The 17,639-nt window shown below is 38.3% G+C and overlaps 1 protein-coding gene across 2 annotated transcripts in view; it reads right to left on the bottom strand.

The window, feature by feature from the left end:
• Positions 1 to 14,914, bottom strand: part of SNAP25 (synaptosome associated protein 25) — a 135,283-nt gene extending 120,369 nt beyond the window's left edge. For both annotated transcript variants that reach the window (XM_075596036.1, XM_075596034.1), the window contains exon 1: positions 14,757 to 14,914. The gene's annotated coding sequence lies outside the window, so the exon portion shown is untranslated. The remainder of the gene's footprint in view (positions 1 to 14,756) is intronic.
• Positions 14,915 to 17,639: the final 2,725 nt, after the last annotated feature.

Genomic DNA, 17,639 nt, shown 5'->3' with positions numbered 1-17,639 from the left:
TTCTCATGACAATTACTTCACAATTTAATAGCTAGCAACTTGGCTCTAACATACCTGATGATGCGACACCAGAAACAAGTCACACTGGTGTTGCCTGCACATTTACCCCAGTCGTATCTGAACATGGTAAATGATTTAGAATACATTTTGTGTTATACAACTGGTAGCTTTCACTTATTACACTCTTTAACAGACACTCTATGGCAGATTCAGCTACCCACCAAGCAGGAGACCCCCTACTAACTTCTAGCATTGAAAAGGGTTATGAAAATGTGAATGGCTAGAAAATAACCATTGAGGGATTAGACTAATATGCAGATATAAAGGACAATATTATAGTATCAGTAAAAAAAAGTATACAGTTCATTTCTGCCACCGAAGATATTTTCGAGTCTATACATTTCAAAGAACAATGTTTCAGGGTATTCCTCCCCTTTTTCAGGTGCAATAGCTGTTTATAGCAACGATACTTCCAGAAAATAAAGCCATTGTGTATCAAGTAAATGTATTGCAAGTGGAGCCCAAACATTAGAAGCTTACTGGTTGAATTTGAATGATATTCAAATCGGGATAGCACTTAGCAAATAACATTTATATTATTTCAATACAAAAAACAGCTAGCAAATGAACCCACTGTATTGCTGAGATCACATACTGTAGGAATTGCAGGCTGTGCTTTGTTATACATTAAGGACAAATTACATCAATTTAGTAGAATAACGAGAGGCAAATTAATAAAATGCCTACTCTTTGTGTGACTGGCATGTAGGGGTCTATTTTGAACAGCTGATCTGACTGACCAGTGAGGCTGCAAGGCTTCCTTATTTTACAATTTTCTTTAAAAAAATTTTTTTTACCATTTACCATTTTTTATTATTACCCACACAAACACATGCAAATAACGACAGACTCGGTCTGGAGGTAGAAATGGCCGTGGCTTTGTTTATTATATAATAGAGTAACTGCTAGTCCCTGCCAGAATGCTCACTTAATAGGTTAAGTGAAGGGTCAGATTGGCCTTGACCCGCCGACCCTGTCAATGGTCTCAGTGCCCGCTTGAGCCGGCTGTTATCGCGAGAGGGCTCCCGGAAGTTACGTCCCGGTGACTCCGCCCCCTCACCTCTATCCCCAAACTTTATCAGCCCCGAGCCCCTCCTGGCAAGGACGAGCACTCATCGTGGACAGGAGCAGAGTGACCGCACTCGCTCCTGGCTATGGTTTTTACCCTCCCATAGCTCCTCCCTTTCCCGCCCATGGCCGTGAAGTGGCGAATCAGCTGGAAGGGAGGCCTTGCCCCCTGCTCATGGTAGCTCATCGCCTAGGCGGCTAGAAGGGCTACTTACTAGTGAGCTCACTGAAAACATTACAGTTTTTACCTCTTACTGACCGTTTATGATCTTTTTGTACATGAGCTGGAATGAAAACCCTCAGCTTTTATTAGATTTCTTATGGGTACCATGGTAATAATGTTCTCAAGCAAATATAATATCAAACCAACCAATTAAGCGTATCACTGTAGCTATGTTCACAAACCTACAATGACAGAAAGCCTATCCCCAAATGAAATGAGATTATCAAATAAAAACAACGGCCTACTTACATGGCTTATAAAAATGTGCGCGTGTATAATGAACTGATGTGCCATATTATCACTTATCAAACTCTGGGTAATTGTTACTTCTGAGCCAATAACTGCTCTATTTAAAAAGTTTTTATTTTAATGATTAGAAAGATTCATATAAGTGTAGTTTTTCATGTAGAATACCTGTGCTTTTTACATAGAGGTACAATCCCAGATAGGAACAAACAATTCATGACAGTGAAAAAAAAAATCATACAACAATAAAGTGTATTTAAATCATTGTAAAGCGTATTCTGCAAATGGTGGTATGTTTTGCCACCTAAAGCTGAGGTTGGGATCATTGTCCTCGTCACTTTCTTTTCTGTAAACTTATCCAACTAGGTTCAGACAGGAAGGGATGTGAATACATTTAGTCCTATCTGAGATTGCACTTTTAGCGCTGAGGGGGTTCAATAACATGTCAAAGAGTATGGTGGCACCTCCAGAACTTACTTATTTCTTTGTATACAATAAGCAGACTCAGCCACAACTATTTACTGAATGATATGTCCATTGAATTCAGCTGATATCTTACAATTGTTTTTTTCTATACGTAAATGTGACATCCTCGTTCAAAAACTTTTATTGAGCAAAGCAAATAAAATCACCACAATGGGGCTGAGATTGTGAGATTCAGAGATCCTGAAAAGTACCTTCAGATCCAAGGAAAAGGTAGAGAAACCAAAAATGTTGCCTGTATCTGCACCATAAGAATTTTTTTTTAAATCAGGTATCTTACATTAGTTTACTACAGCTCCTGATTCTAACAAGAGGGAGAAACAGAACAGACTTAGGTGCAGAATTTGTTACAGTGTCTGCTTTACTAACTTTACCTGTGACTTCCTGTGACCACTCACCAAATGACAAGCTGGTGTATGAGGCACTAATCCAAACAAAGAATAATGCAAAGTACTTTAAATTGATGTTTAAAATATGATTTTTAGAATAAATTCAATGCCATTTTAGAGCTTGGAAGATGTCCAATATATTTCACATTTTTAATATTTTTTCTTGTTAAGACATACTTTATGACACACATTTAGGCCATACGCAGCAAAGAAACGGCTTCCTCAGAGAGATCGTCACCATTTATTATACTTCTCAAAAACAGATATATTGCAAATATACTTTATGTTTATGGAGTACAATATAAAAAAATCAATGAAGAAGTTCATAGGTGGCTTGATAGAATTGAAGTAAATAAGGCACCTAGCCCCGATGGGATAAATCCAAGGGTTCTTCAGGAGCTACAGTAAGTTCAGTAATAGCCAAACCATTACATTTAATATTCAAGGACTCAATTGCAACAGGCTCAGTACCGCAAGAGTGGCTTAAAGCAGACGTGGTGCCTACATTTAAAAAAAGGGGATCACAACCGGGAATTACAGACCTGTAAGCCTAACATCAATAGTGGGGAAGCTACGTGAAAGTTTAGTATGGGATAATATTCAGGAATACCTCATTGAAAACAAAAACAAAATTATTAGTAATAGTCAGCATGGATTTATGAAAGATAGGTCGTGCCAAACAAACCTTATTAGTTTCTTTGAGGAGATAAGTAAGAATTTAGACCAGGGTAATGCAGTTGATGTTGTCTACTTAGATTTTGAAAAGGCTTTTGATACGGTGCCACACAAGAGATTAGTCTACAAAATAAAGGAAATTGGACTCAGTAAAAATATTTGCACCTGGATTGAAAACTAGTTGAAGGCTAGACAACAGAGAGTTGTCATAAATGGAACTTTTTAAGGTTGGGCTAAAGTTGTGAGTGGAGTACTTCAAAGATTGGTACAGGGACTTCCCCTGCTTTTTAACTTGTTTATTAATTACCTTCAGGTTGGCATAGAGAGCAAAGTCTCCATCTTTGCTGATGACACTAAATTGTGTAAGGTAGTAGAATCAGAGCAGGATGTAATTTCTCTTCATAAGTACTTGGATAGACTGGAAACTTGATCAGGTAAATGGCAGATGAGGTTTAAGAATAAATGTACGGTTATGCATTTGGGAAACGAGAATAAACAGGCGTCTTACAATTTAAATGGGGAAAAATTAGGTGAATCCTTGATGGAGAATGATTAAGGAGTGCATGTACACAGCAGGCTTAGCAATAGTTCCAATGACATACAGTAGCTGCAAAGGCAAATAATATATTATCTTGCATTAAAGCGAGGAGTAGATGGAAAGGAAGTAAGCATAATTATGAACCTCTATAAAACATTAGTAAGACCACACCTTGAATATGGAGTACAGTTTGGGGCACCACTCCATAAAAAATACATTATGGAACTAGAAAAAGTGCAGAGAATAGCCACCAAATTAATAAAGGTGATGGAAAATCTGACATGAGGAGAGGCTAGCTAAATTACATTTGTTTACATTACAAAAGAGGTGCCTAAGAGGGGATATGATAACAATGTAACCCCCTGTGTCTGCAAGTACCATAGGACATTGCCCCTTTAATGGTTATGCTCCTCAAGACATTGCCCCTTTAACTGTTATGCTTTCTGATGACATGTGACCTAGATCAGCCAGTGAGCTGGTGAAGGAGGAGGGACTATGAGAGAGGGTGATACATTGAGTCTGGGGACACAGACATCTTGTGACTCTGGAGATCTGCATGAGGCTGTGATTGTGAGGCATGCTTGCACGACCATCCACCAAGAGGGATCTGCACCTGCATGACAGAGCTGGAGAGTGGAGTTATGTGGTGAACTGAGCACAGTGAAGAAAGCTCAGTGAAACACTGCAGTGAGGAACCTGCAAGCCCCAGAGGAAAAGCCCAGGAGACAGATACAGTAGCTGAAAGTTGGAGTTCCCCTGCTGTTAAAAGGAAAGGGTAGCCATTACATTTATCATACAGAAGCAAAAGCCTGCAACTGGCAATTCAGAATAAAGAGCTCCAACGTAATATTAATGTCACATAACCCTGCCTGATCAGCAGCAAAGTGAACTCAGTTAAAGTGACTGTACCATACACTTGGAGGTACAGCGTAAGTTACATTTGAGAGGTTAATAAGTTACTGTGTATGATATGCTGTGGCCCTAATTATAAGGGTCACAGGAGTATTTGCCAACCTGTGTTTATTCCAGTTTTGGTTATCCATAAACTGTTATACATATGCTGTTGTGCTGTTCCCCTTCTTGCTGGCCTCACATACGTGTGGAGGTTATAATATTGTACGAACTAAGGCCCCCACCTCATATATTGAGGTACAGCCAAATAAAGAGGGGTTACAATTATATACAAATATATTCAGGGACAATAGAAGGAGAACTATTCAATTTAAAAATAACTATTCATCCCAAGGGCAGTACAAACGACACAGGGTAATCCCTAAAGGTTGGAGGAAAGGAGATTTCACCAGCGAGAAAGGAAAGGGTTCTTTACAGTAAGGGCAGTTAAAATCTGGCATTCATTACCCATGGAGATTGTGATGGCAGATAAAATAAATATCTTCAAAAAAAGGTTGGGCATTTTTTTTTTTTAGAAAGGAAAGGTATACAGGGATATACTAAATAAGTAATCATGGGAAGGATATTGATCCAGGGAGAAATCTGATTGCCATTATTTGGAGTTGGGAAGGAATTTATTTGCCCCTTATGAGACATCATTGGATGACATTTCACTGGGGGGTTTTGTTTGCCATCCTCTGGATCAATATACTGTAAATACAAATATAGGATAAGTAACTGTCATCTAAATTTGGCATAGGTTTAACTTGATGGACATATATCTTTTTTCAACCTGATCTACTATGTAACTATGTAACATAAGTTTGTCAAAAGCACACATAAACAATAGATATATTTTTCAAAAGAGGTGGCATAGATTGTACTAATTACCCATGTGTGCTACTGTCATCATTTCTCTTTTACATATGCATCAGTATGGCAGAAACCAAATGGTATTTCCAATAGGAACCACTTGATTAGATGTTCCATTAACCTATTTATAGGGACTATTTAAGTCTCTGACTGGCAAAACTGGTGCAAAGCAGGTATCTGGAATGCTGCAAAAAAGAATTTGGTGGGATTTTTGGACGTTTTTTTTTTCTTAAATAAAGCTGGTGTTTGCAACATTTCTTCATAGTTTTTATAGCAAGGAAACATTGATAAAGGGCCCATTTAATTTCTGTATAAAAATCCTTTTGTTCAAAGATTCTAACTTGGTCATTAATTTGTGTGTTAAAGTCTCTTCCAGTATATCTATATTTTATGGCAATACATGTTCTTACCTTAGGAGAATTGCTCTAATATGGCCTAATGCCCCAGGTCCTATTCACATGGCCTAGCAATGAAGTACTCTAGCAGAAGAGAAAATGAACACTAGGCACTACGAATGGATAACGCAGTAGAAATTAAACAAACAAGGATATGCTGAACAGTCACATTTGTTCCATGTAATATGTATTTCAATGTGAAACAATGTAAACATAGTGATTTGTTTCACTTAATGCTTATTCTAGAATAACCATTTATGCTAACAAATGTAGCTGATATATAGTGTCTGATTTATATATTGAGCAACCAGAATAAATCAAACGCCTCCACTAAACTGCAGCATTGTAATGTGATAGCAGAAATAGCTCGTAAGCAGTTTTCCTCAGGCATACCGACACAGATCTGAAAACATATCTTACAATTTCACAAGCACTGCAGTTTTGCGTAAAAGGTAATTAAGAAAAACTAATCATTAAGGTAAAAAAAGCCCAGAAAAATACTGAAGCACCGCCAAGGGAAATACAGCACAGCTAGGGAAGACGTATAAAGACCTCAAATAGGAAGCAGTGCCTCAAAGCGCAAATGTTTCTTTTCAAAGTCAACTCAATATTTGAATTCAATTCTCTATACATGAATTTTACGTACACACTGAATGTCTCCTCCAGCTCTATTTTAATATGCTGATTAAGAATCAAATAGTGATCAGACAACATAAATATATACCTTCTCTAGATCCAATGCAAGTCAATCACAAGGAATAAAATCATATCTACCTACATTAAGTCATATGAAGAAGAATATGATGAATGTCTGAGCAGCCTCGTCTAAATGTTTATTGTTAGCTTTAAACTAGTTGCAAACTTATTTAAAATAAATTCTATTTATATTTAAACATACATTTCATTGATTTCTGTGAATATAGCGGTGGGCAAAATGACAAAAAAAAAAGACACAGCGCATAGTGAAATTAATTTTAGTAAAGTAAAAATATTAAGAATGGGTGAGTATTCTGCGTACATCAGATAAGATGATTAAGGACATATCATGTAACGAGACATGGGTTACCGGACACCGAATGTATGGCTGGTCAGGAACGAAGTTGCCGTCTACGTGCCCTCCGGTGGTCTTCAAAGGCTTAGATCTCCTAAAGGTAGGTGGCCCCTCTCACGATGGCACTATAAATTCTCCTAGGAATTAGCGTCTCATCAGAAGGATTCTCCCAGACTGAATACAGGGTGCGGAGTACGGTAACACCGCAGGTAAATGTCTCAGGTGTTTAGTATAGAGAATGTCTCAGATGTTTGGTATGGAGAAATCTCCATTCATAGTTCGTTTCAAAGTTCGAACACAGTCCGTATGCGGTAATCCGCAAAATTACAAAATAGCGGCACTTAGAAAGTCCAAAAGTGGGTGTCTCATAGCACTGCAATATATGCGCAATTCGTGAAGTATACCGAGCCACAAAGCGAAAGAACCACACAGTGTTAGAGCTGCAAATATCGAGGGATCAAAGAATGGCAAATCTAAAATGTTAAAATCCAAACATCCTACGCATTTCGTAGCATCAAAGCCACTTCATCCCTTACTTTACTAAAATGTATTTCACTATGAGCGGTTTGTGCGGTGTCTTTTTTGTCATTTTTCCCTTTTAGTGTCAGGGGGTGCAGAGCCACCCCCCTGTTCACAGCTGTAGACGCTCTTCTAATTTACCTGCCTTTAAGGTTATGTACTCAATTATTACACTATAAACACTTTGTTCTAGTGTGGGTTCTTGGGACTTGGTATTAATTAATATCACAGTACACAGTTTACCTCTTGTTATCCACAATTATATATCAGCAGTGCACTTTATTATATTTTCATAGTGGTGGGCAGCAGGTTTAAAGGGCTGAGACGAGGCGATGAATAACACAGAAAGCCGTTAAAGAAGTTGCAGGAGTAATGTCATCGGCTGGAGACGGATTGCTGCACCGCATGGAGAGAGTGTCAGCACGGAGGAGAAGACGCTTCTCACAGAGAGGGGTGCCAAGAAGGATACGCAGTGTGTTGTGAATGTGACAAAATCAATAGATATGAACGTCTACACTGCTGCACACACTAATAACACTGTGTCAGACACTGTTAATCTCAGACGATCTACTAGGCCCAGTCTGTTTTATTATATCATACTACTTCTGATTTGGAATCTTAGAAAGTAACAGAGTACAGTGTAGCTATTTTTATGTGTTTATCTGTTTTTATGGCGAGAAGGGAATTTTTAAATGTTTGGAATACACACAAGGGCATCCTAATAATAAAACAAGTCTCAGAATCTAATAGGATCTAAGGTTTCATAATAGATAAGAGGAAAATAGCAAAATTGGTGAGCCAAGTGATTGTTTATTGCTGTCAATATGTCTATATTTACAGAACAGCAGTAGTTACCACTATATTTGCAAAGGTAATTGTATGCAAATGTACTACAAAAGAAGTAATTTTGAGGTTGAGCACAAATAATTAGAAACCAGATGCCACCTGTCGCTAAATCCCCTTAATACCTCTCATTAATAGGCTCTTTGCTCTTTGTATAGATTTCAACATATTTGAATACAATACAGGGCATAACATGGTTAGGACACTGCAGGTAGCAAACCACACATTTGAAGTGTATGTCACAGTTTTTAGGAGGGTTTCTAGGCATAAAAACGATAGGGCTGTAAAACACTTACTGCTGTTTAGTTAATCTTGCTCATAGCTTTGTATGCTTCTCATACAGTATATATCTCTTCCTTGCTACACAACATACTCCCTTCTACTGTATCAGTGCTGATAACAAACATATTTTATTTTCATAATAATCTTGCATTCTACATTAGCAATGCCTGAAGAGTGGGAACCATACCTAAAACATAGGACTCATTTGTATACATATATCTTTAATTGGTCATTTCTGTTTAAAAAAAAAAATTGAGCATTTCAAAGTAATATCTTATCAGATGAAAAATATTTAGAAATGTTTTTTTCCCTGTGTGAAGTCCTAATTTTCAAAAACACCCCAATCTTATTCATGCAGAATGTAGAACGGAAAATGCGCTTTCTGCTCAAACGCTTCTGTGCCTGTGAATGTACGGGTGTGACGACATACTGTATGTGTTAATTTCAATACATCAGTACCTCTCATGACAACTTGCTACTAACACCAAGACTGACTACATCTCCCATTGCAACCCTACTATTCACAATTTTTTGTGATAGCATGTTTGTCTGTTTGCTGTTTAAAAAAACAGCAGGACTGTGAAAACAGATTTACATATTTATTGACTTTGTGTATGTAGGTTTAACTGACATAGATAACATGGGAGCCATTTTGTTAATGTGATGATACAGTCTGTGATATACATTATGACTGGCAACCAAATAATTAGCAATGAGACATACTGAGTGTTATCTATAAAATAAAATAACAATTGTACAGTAAAAGGAATGTATTATTAGTCAGCAGGCCATCCGATTTTCTTTGCTAAATAATAGCAGATAAAAATGGATGCCAGAAAGTGTTATGTTCATGCTGCTCCTCAGCCCCTATTCCACACTTTACATTGTGAAACTGCTTTCCACTGCCGGATAAGATTTCAGCTCCATTCAAATCATTGGGACTAAATTCGTCTCCAGCACTGGAAAACAGTCTTACAGCATAAAAGTGAACATGCTGATTCAATTATATTGAATCTCTCTCTCTCTGTACTATTCATTTCTTTACAAAATACTTTACCAGTACAGATGAATTGAGACGTGCAATAAAATACTCAGCCCAAGTCTTTCTCTTTAGATACAAATGGAACTAAATGGAAAAAGTTGCCAGCGTATTTCATATGATGTCCAATCCTCATGGCAATTCTATAAGTCAAACTGGTCATCATTTTCCCACATAAGTGATTTCTCTGCTGGTATTTGGATGAGAACAATGACATTAGAGCTACCGTGGGGTTTGGAAGGTGGAGTTGCTATACTGGCCACATTGCATTCTGCTGGTGTTCAAGTGACGTGAGAAAAAGGTTGAGATGATGCTGATGAGAATAGCAAAGTCATATGCTATGCTCAGGAGCCAAGGGATGCTGTGATCAAGGAAGATGTCCAACAACATAACTAGTCTTTTTTGTAATGAAGACTCAATAAAAGACAAATTTCACTGATATCGTTAACAACTGCTTTTAGCTATAAAAAAAAGTGTGGCTTGTAAATAAGGACATCTTCATTAAATCACTGAAAAATGCTTGCAACCTGTTGCTCTGAAACACAATGTAGTCAATTGCAGACGCTACTCATTAAAGTGTGGTGGGATGGGGGGGGGGGGGGGGGGTATTAACTGTGCTTGATAAACCAATGCAGGGATGCAGTGTTACCGAGACAGAAAAAAAATGATGTTCCTAATAAGCTTACAACCATTCTGAACGTTGAGTGTACAAGTCTGTCATTACTGTAAGAGCCTTGCAGCTCTGGATCCATCCCTGTAAAAGTAGGAAGTTAAAAGTAGTAAACTATAATGTGTCCTTTTGCATGTCCTAATTCATAACATTTTTTAGTGCCTGGAGCAGGATTCAAAAGCCTACAGAATAAATGTGGACAGTTCTCCTCCTGTACCCACAAGCTTCCTACTCTACCATCAATATCATCCATTTACCCCCTCTGATGCCTTGTTCTCTATCTGTCAATATGTGCACTGTACCTCCTCTTCTGCCTACAAACACCTATTTTTGTATCTGCTGTTCTCATGCTTCTCTCATGCTGTGTCAGCTCAAGTCCTTTTAGTAGGAAACATTAAGCAAGGCCCATCTTCCATCTGGGTAACTCTCTTCAATATGTATAACAATATGTATGGTGTTTCTCCTTTAACAAATATTTTTTAATACATCTCTAAAACTCTATCAATGTAAGCATACATTTCAATATGAATAATCACATATACACCTCCCTGCAGCAATAATATAAACCTTGTAGCTTTCACAGTGGAAGACAAATATGTCCCCTGCTGACTGTAATGTGAGCCAAGTGTTTAATTTTTTTGTTTAATCTACTGTACCGTGTTACCTTTACTGTAGTTGCTGACGTATGAGAAGCGAGTTTATGTTACACTACTGTACTTCTAACTATTTTATTTTCAGTATCTTCAGTTAGTTGAACATTGATATTAGTTCCCTGATTAAAAAACAAAGCCGTGCATCTTACTTTGTTTTCCTTCTACAAAACATAATAACAAGAGATGTGGCTGCATCCTATGACACATCACGATATAATTTGGATGCATATAATGTTAGTAGTGTATGACTCATTTTGTATATGCCGTATACAGTCTTTACTTAGATGATGTGCTTAATCAATCATTTCTGCATATTGCAATGGTTTACTATTTCTGCTTAATCAAGGCCCTCTGCCTTTCACTTCATCATTAAGAATTTAAAACGGTTCCTGCTTTGACATTTTAATACTATTTCTAAATCAACAGAAAGAGCTTTCTCCTTCTTTTCTTAGATGACATACTGTATACTGTTTTACTTCTAAGCTAGATTACACTTAAGTAATGCATACAGTATCTGGGGATGTTGCCCTTAATAGAGATATGATTGATTTGCTGTCTATGCAAAATCCCCTGTCAAATGCTTTTCTTTTTCAAAGACAGTAAGCACAATGATTACACCACATTTTTAGTAATTACATTCTGCTGGCATATCTGTCCTGAAGAGTTAAATAATGCCCAATTGGAACCATTCACTGTTTTCTGTTCCTATACCATAAGTATGAAAAAATTGCTAAATATTTTAGTATTTACATTAAACCATCCCTTTAAAACAAACATTTCATCCTGGATCTGTAGGCCATGTCTTATTTTCATTCTGGAAAGTGAGTAAATTTATTCAGTGAATTACCAAATTTGATGATATGACAATAAAGAAAGAAGAGGTCATGGTAAAATAATTCCCTTTACATGCAAGGAAAAGGGAATGAGAATAATTACAGTACAATCTCAAACACAACTGCATGTTAGAGTTATAGTTAGCAACAGTGTAGTTATCTTGTAATATGTCATGGTGTTTTTACATATTTAACAATTAATAGTCCCATTATCTGACCAGAGTATGATTCATTTCCCCAACATCCAGTTATCTTAAAGTATTTCAGTGGGCCCTTTTGTGGGTCCCAAAGGTCATGTTTTTCTATATGGTGTTGACCTATTGACCTCAACGTTGAGAAGAATAGGAAACATCTCATTTTCATAATTTGGTCATTTTACTTTGCTACATTGTAGTAGATCTGTCTCTGCAATGGATTTGCTAAATTATGTATTTGAAAAGCACTGCAGTTCATCCCCAATTATAAATACCAATAACCTCTACATTTCAGTTGTTTTGATGTTGACACATACTATCCTACAGTTTTCTAATGGTCATCTGCTATGCAAATATACCCATAACCTTTGATTTGAGGATTAAAATGGTTAATTCCTGATTCACAATAAGTATTGAAAGAGCAAAATAATAGTTTTAATCTGCAATTTTATTACACTAGGCTATACTGCATTATTTCATTAGAGTATTGCCTTTTTGTTTTTTTTGTGAGATGCAGAACAGTTTAAATGGGATGAACTGTAATTCTGCAGCAAGATATACACATTAAAATGTAAGTATTTTTTCACAAGCATTTTTAATGTTTTCATAATTATAACATTCTGTTGCTGTTTAACATTCCCATTTGGTAATGTAATTAAGCCGTGAAAGTATACCTGGCAATATTTTATATGACCTTTTCAATATGCAGGAAATCATTATACATATCTGTTACATCTGGACATTTCTATCTAACTAGAATATAAAAGCACACACCAATCTGGGGGATTTTTGTAGCCCACAATGATCGTTTAATATAAAAACCATGATCCTCTCTGTATATGGAAATATAACTGCAGCATGCCACACAAACAAAAAGGTCCTGATTGCATTTTTGTTGTTCCCTTATTTCTTATAATGGTGTCTGCTTTTCCAAATAAAATATGAAGAAGAATATTTTAATTGTCCTTTGGTGTATAGTTCTTAAATGTATGCTGCAACAATACTCAACGAAATCCTTCTGAACTGCATCCTCATCGTCTAAACATATTCCAGAGGCGCAATAATGGGGTGGGGTTTTTCTGCTCTGTAGCCTGCCCTGAAAAAAAAACATAGCCCTTCATTGTTTTATGATTAAGGGCTCTAGTAGTATATAGATGCAGCAACGAGTATCCGACCACTTGCCTTTGAAAATCTGGGGCAATCTCCCAGTAATGCTGCAACATTTCTGTGACATTTCTGCAAACAGACTAATGGCCCAACAGATTAACACAGCGGGGGCCCTGGCAGTCTCATTCAGTTTGAATGGGACTGCCAGGGACCCCCGCTGTGTTAATCTGATGGGCCATTAGTCTGTCTGCAGAAATGTCACAGAAATGTTGCTGCATTACTGAGGTATTGCCCCAGAATTTCCCAGGAAAGTGTTCGGATATTCGTGGCTGCATTCGTAACCCTCAATAATCTTGCATTTGTTTGATATGAAAGCAGGTGGGCCACTGTCACATAATACTACCATTTAGAAGCCATTTAACCCTCTCAAATCCCTCAATGTTAAGGTTAGGTACTCTGTATCTGGATTTTAATCAGAGATCTGTGGCCACATAAGGTGGCATTTCCTGAAGCATTCATTGACCTGGAAGGGGCATTCATATGCTCAATTACCCCCAACCCCCCTATAACTGTGTCACCCTTGTTTTGACAAATGACATGGAATCGCTCTAGTCCCTCTCACTAACAGTGTGGGTGCCCTGTCTCCCTCCCCATTGAGCTGTAATGCGGATCCCCTCCTCCCACTCACACTCTCTGTAGCAGGTAACAAAACCAGCAGTAATTACTATGCCCCAGCAAATCAATCTGTCAGCTTCAAAGGCTCTCTTTTGACTGAACTAAGCAGAATAGTCTGGACGTACAACAAAATGTCCCCTATAACCCGTTTTTCAAGTTTCAGGATATGTTATAGATAGATATTTAGATATATAGATAGATAGATTTTGCATTCTGAAGTTCCCCAATGCCTTATTTACTATTAACCCATTTCTCTACCAGAGGGGGCAGCAGCGCGTTGCTCTGCAATACGTTGTTATCCCAGCTGGCACTGATCTGGTTAAATCGCCATTGCAACCTATTACAGCTACTGTAACGCCAATCATTCCCCTCCACTCAAAACATCACATGTGCATTTACAACAACTTCCAGCATGCATGATCAGGGTATTAGTATTGTTGTGTTTTGCAGTACAATAAACCAAGTAAGACACCCTCGCATTTTATCCCCGAGTCTAAAGCTTCTGCAAGTACAATTTGTACTGTGGGAGACCTGTTTGGACAGCGCTGCTCTGTGTGTGATGGGGAATGTGTCCTGCGGCTGCACGCGAGCCCTCGAGCGCTCGCCGCACTGACTCTGCAGTCGAGCGCTGTCCATGGTACTGCGGTGCTGAAACCGCCCACCACCAGCACAGCCTCTGCACTGCATACAGTAACATACAGTACACCATCCATCCATCCGCGGCATGATGCAGCAGCAGCAGCAACTGTACCTCCAAGCAAAACACCCGTACTAACAGCCGGGGTCCTGCTGCATGAACCCGTGCAGGGGTTTGATCACTTCCAAATCAGCGATGCGTTTCCAATCTCAAAGAAGTTGGGTTTTCGTAGAAACTGCAAAAGACACATTGCACGATTCCGGCTGGGCAGCCAGACAAGATTGGCAGGCTGCAACGCTGTGCTTCTCGTTAAATGCAGCAGGTAAACGGGGAGGACTAAACCATAAATGGATAAGAAACACTATATTGTATTGTATATATATTATATATATATATAATCATTTTTTCTTACCGTGAGGAGGGTGCACCCAGATTCAGCCGAAACAGTGATCTGGGACTATTCTAGAATCTTATTTTAAGGCTGTCGCTGCACGGAGGCAAGGACCGCCGTTCCTGACCTCCTCGAGTCTTCTTCTTTAATGGAAAAGAGCTCTGCCCTCATCAAAGATGGCCGTCCTTTTTGACGTCAACAGCTTTTAATAGCCATCTATCATGGGGCGGGGGGTGCGGGGAGGGAGCAGGCTGAGGGAGCTTGAGTCATCGTCTGTGCTCCAAACATTCGCATTGCAAAATGTATATCGTTTTCTGCACCTTTGTTCAGGAACGCTAGGAAGAAACACTAAAAGACGATCCGCTTTATTCACCTGTAGCATATTGCACAGGAAAATTCTTTTTTTTTTGTCGGAATGAGATGGTATTTGAATAAAATTGAGCTAATGCTGCAGTGATTTATTTTCGCCAAAGGGGTGGTCCAAAGGGATATCCCTCTCTAGTGTTTATTCCTTATATGGAGAACCTACGTGGGAAGCTAATATGAGCAAGCCTGGTACGTGATCTCTAGCTCCTGCTGGGGTTTATACTGCACGCTTTTATATGGTACAGAAAAGATAAGACAGAAAGTAGGAATACTGGTTGAGGCTGGGAAACACTAGAAACGGTTTATACTGTACATCTCTTACATGATCACATTAGAACATCTATATATGTACAGTATATGTATAAGGCTGATAGATGTATAACTATTTAGGCTGAACAGACATTTACATTGAAATCGCTATTTAGTTGGGTTTCTAAAGCATTATACATGAACTATTAAAGATTTTGTTCTGCCAACCTTTGAGTTTTAATAAAATAATAATTGTATTAATAAAAGATAACTGTTGTTATTACAACTATCACAATTAGTATTGTAACCTATGCATTTGGTGCTCCTGCACTGCTCAAGTTCTCGTACTGCTCTATAGTACCTATTTAACCCTTTCTGAAGATGCCTCCTCCATACCGGGCAACAGTTGAATGGGGCTAAAGTCTTCCCTAGCACAGGGAAGACAAAACAATGTAAATTATTGGAGCGTAGAATAGGGGATAAGGAGATATATAAGCCCCTTTTCCAGAGCCATTAGTTAAAATATGGTGACTTGAACATTTTCCTACAAATTAAGCAGCAGTACAAGTCAAAAAATGGATATGATCCATAATTCTCTCTTTCTATGTCAGACGAGGGATAACTGGTATTTGATGATCTGGTATCAGTATTTTTCTATGGGGCTTCTTACCAGCATGCTGCCTCCAACAGCAATAAACTGTTTCTTATTTGCCCTTGGCACTTGTAATAAATAAATATGCAGGCTTCACCAACAACAATTGTATTATTTATTGCCTGTAATCTATTGATTACTATATATTGTACTGAAGGAGCAGCACATATTTACCAATTCATTTGTGTGGTAAAAAAAAAAAAAACATTCCAAGCTGCTGCCAGAATCACTCTACTCTTTCCTAAATCTCTCAGCATCCTCCCTGCTGAAATCACTCTACTCTTTCCTAAATCTTTCAGCATCCTCCCTGCTGAAATCACTCTCCTGGCGTCCTATAAAATCCTGCATCTCACACACAATTCTCCTCCTCACTTTTAAAGCTTTACACTCTTCTGCCCCTCCTTACATCTCAGCCCTAATTTCTCGCTATGCACCATCCCGACTCTTGCGTTCTACTCAAGGATGTCTTCTCTCTACCCCCTTTGTATCTAAAGCCCTCTCCAATCTTAAACCTTTCTCACTGACTGCCCCACACCTCTGGAATACCCTTCCCCTCAATACCTGACTAGCACCCTCTCTATCCACATTTAAGAGCCACATTAAGATACACTTGCTTAAAGAAGCATATGAGTAGCACCGTAGCTAATACTATACTCATGATACATACAAACTTGCCCCATGCAGACACACTTACCTGAATGCCCTCCTACTGTCTCTGTACGTTCTTCCTACCTAACTATTAGATTGTAAGCTCTTCAGAGCAGGGACTCTTCTTACTAAATGTTACTTTCATGTCTGAAGCACTTATTACCATTATCTGTTTTATATATATATATATATATATATATATATATATATATATGGCTATGCATCTTAACCCAGGCTGTTCTCCAAAGCTGTGCAATGCAGCAAGCATAAGCTTACAGGGGACCATGTCATAGTTCTTTACACCTGCAGCAATAATGATAGAACTCCATGTCTACAATTGTGATATTGACATGTCTTATAAGATTTGTATTATATTATATAATATGAATGCATTGCATTTTCCTATTAAACATATGTATTTTAATATTCTTATATGTTATATCAGGTTATTATTAAAATTCGAGTTTTAATTACATTGTCTGTCAAAAACCTGGAACACCTGAGTAAGGCATGAATAAAACTTTGTATAGCCAATCATGGCATAGCAATGCCTACATAGTACTTCCAGGTAGATCACATGACATGCCCCAGATGAAGTCTTTCACAGACGAAATGCATAGGTTGAGGGTCTCTCTGAATAGATCTCCCTGTCTGATGAAGCCATGTTAACGGCGAAATGCATAGCTCCAAACCGCCAGCCTTTCTTGTCCTGTGGAGGCTTCCGTAGTCGCTTGTAGTCACTCCAGTTCCAGCTTGACGCAGCTCCTGTTACCGGACGCGGTGACAGAGATACATCACTGCAGGAGTGTACACGGCTTCTACGTTTGCTGACAAGGACATTTCTACATGTGTGTGTATATGTGTTTTTCTACCAATAAATGCTGTTATTTTTATCTGAAATACAGTGGCGGCCGCCTTTATTCTCCTGAGGCCTTTCCCCGCAATTTTAAATATCTCGGGCAAATCGGGGCAAATCGCGGGATGATGCG

This window comes from Ascaphus truei, chromosome 4 (assembly GCF_040206685.1).
Source record: "Ascaphus truei isolate aAscTru1 chromosome 4, aAscTru1.hap1, whole genome shotgun sequence".
NCBI lineage: Eukaryota > Metazoa > Chordata > Amphibia > Anura > Ascaphidae > Ascaphus > Ascaphus truei.
The sequence above is the reverse complement of the archived record's forward strand: the minus strand, read 5'-3'. Positions and strand labels throughout refer to the sequence as shown.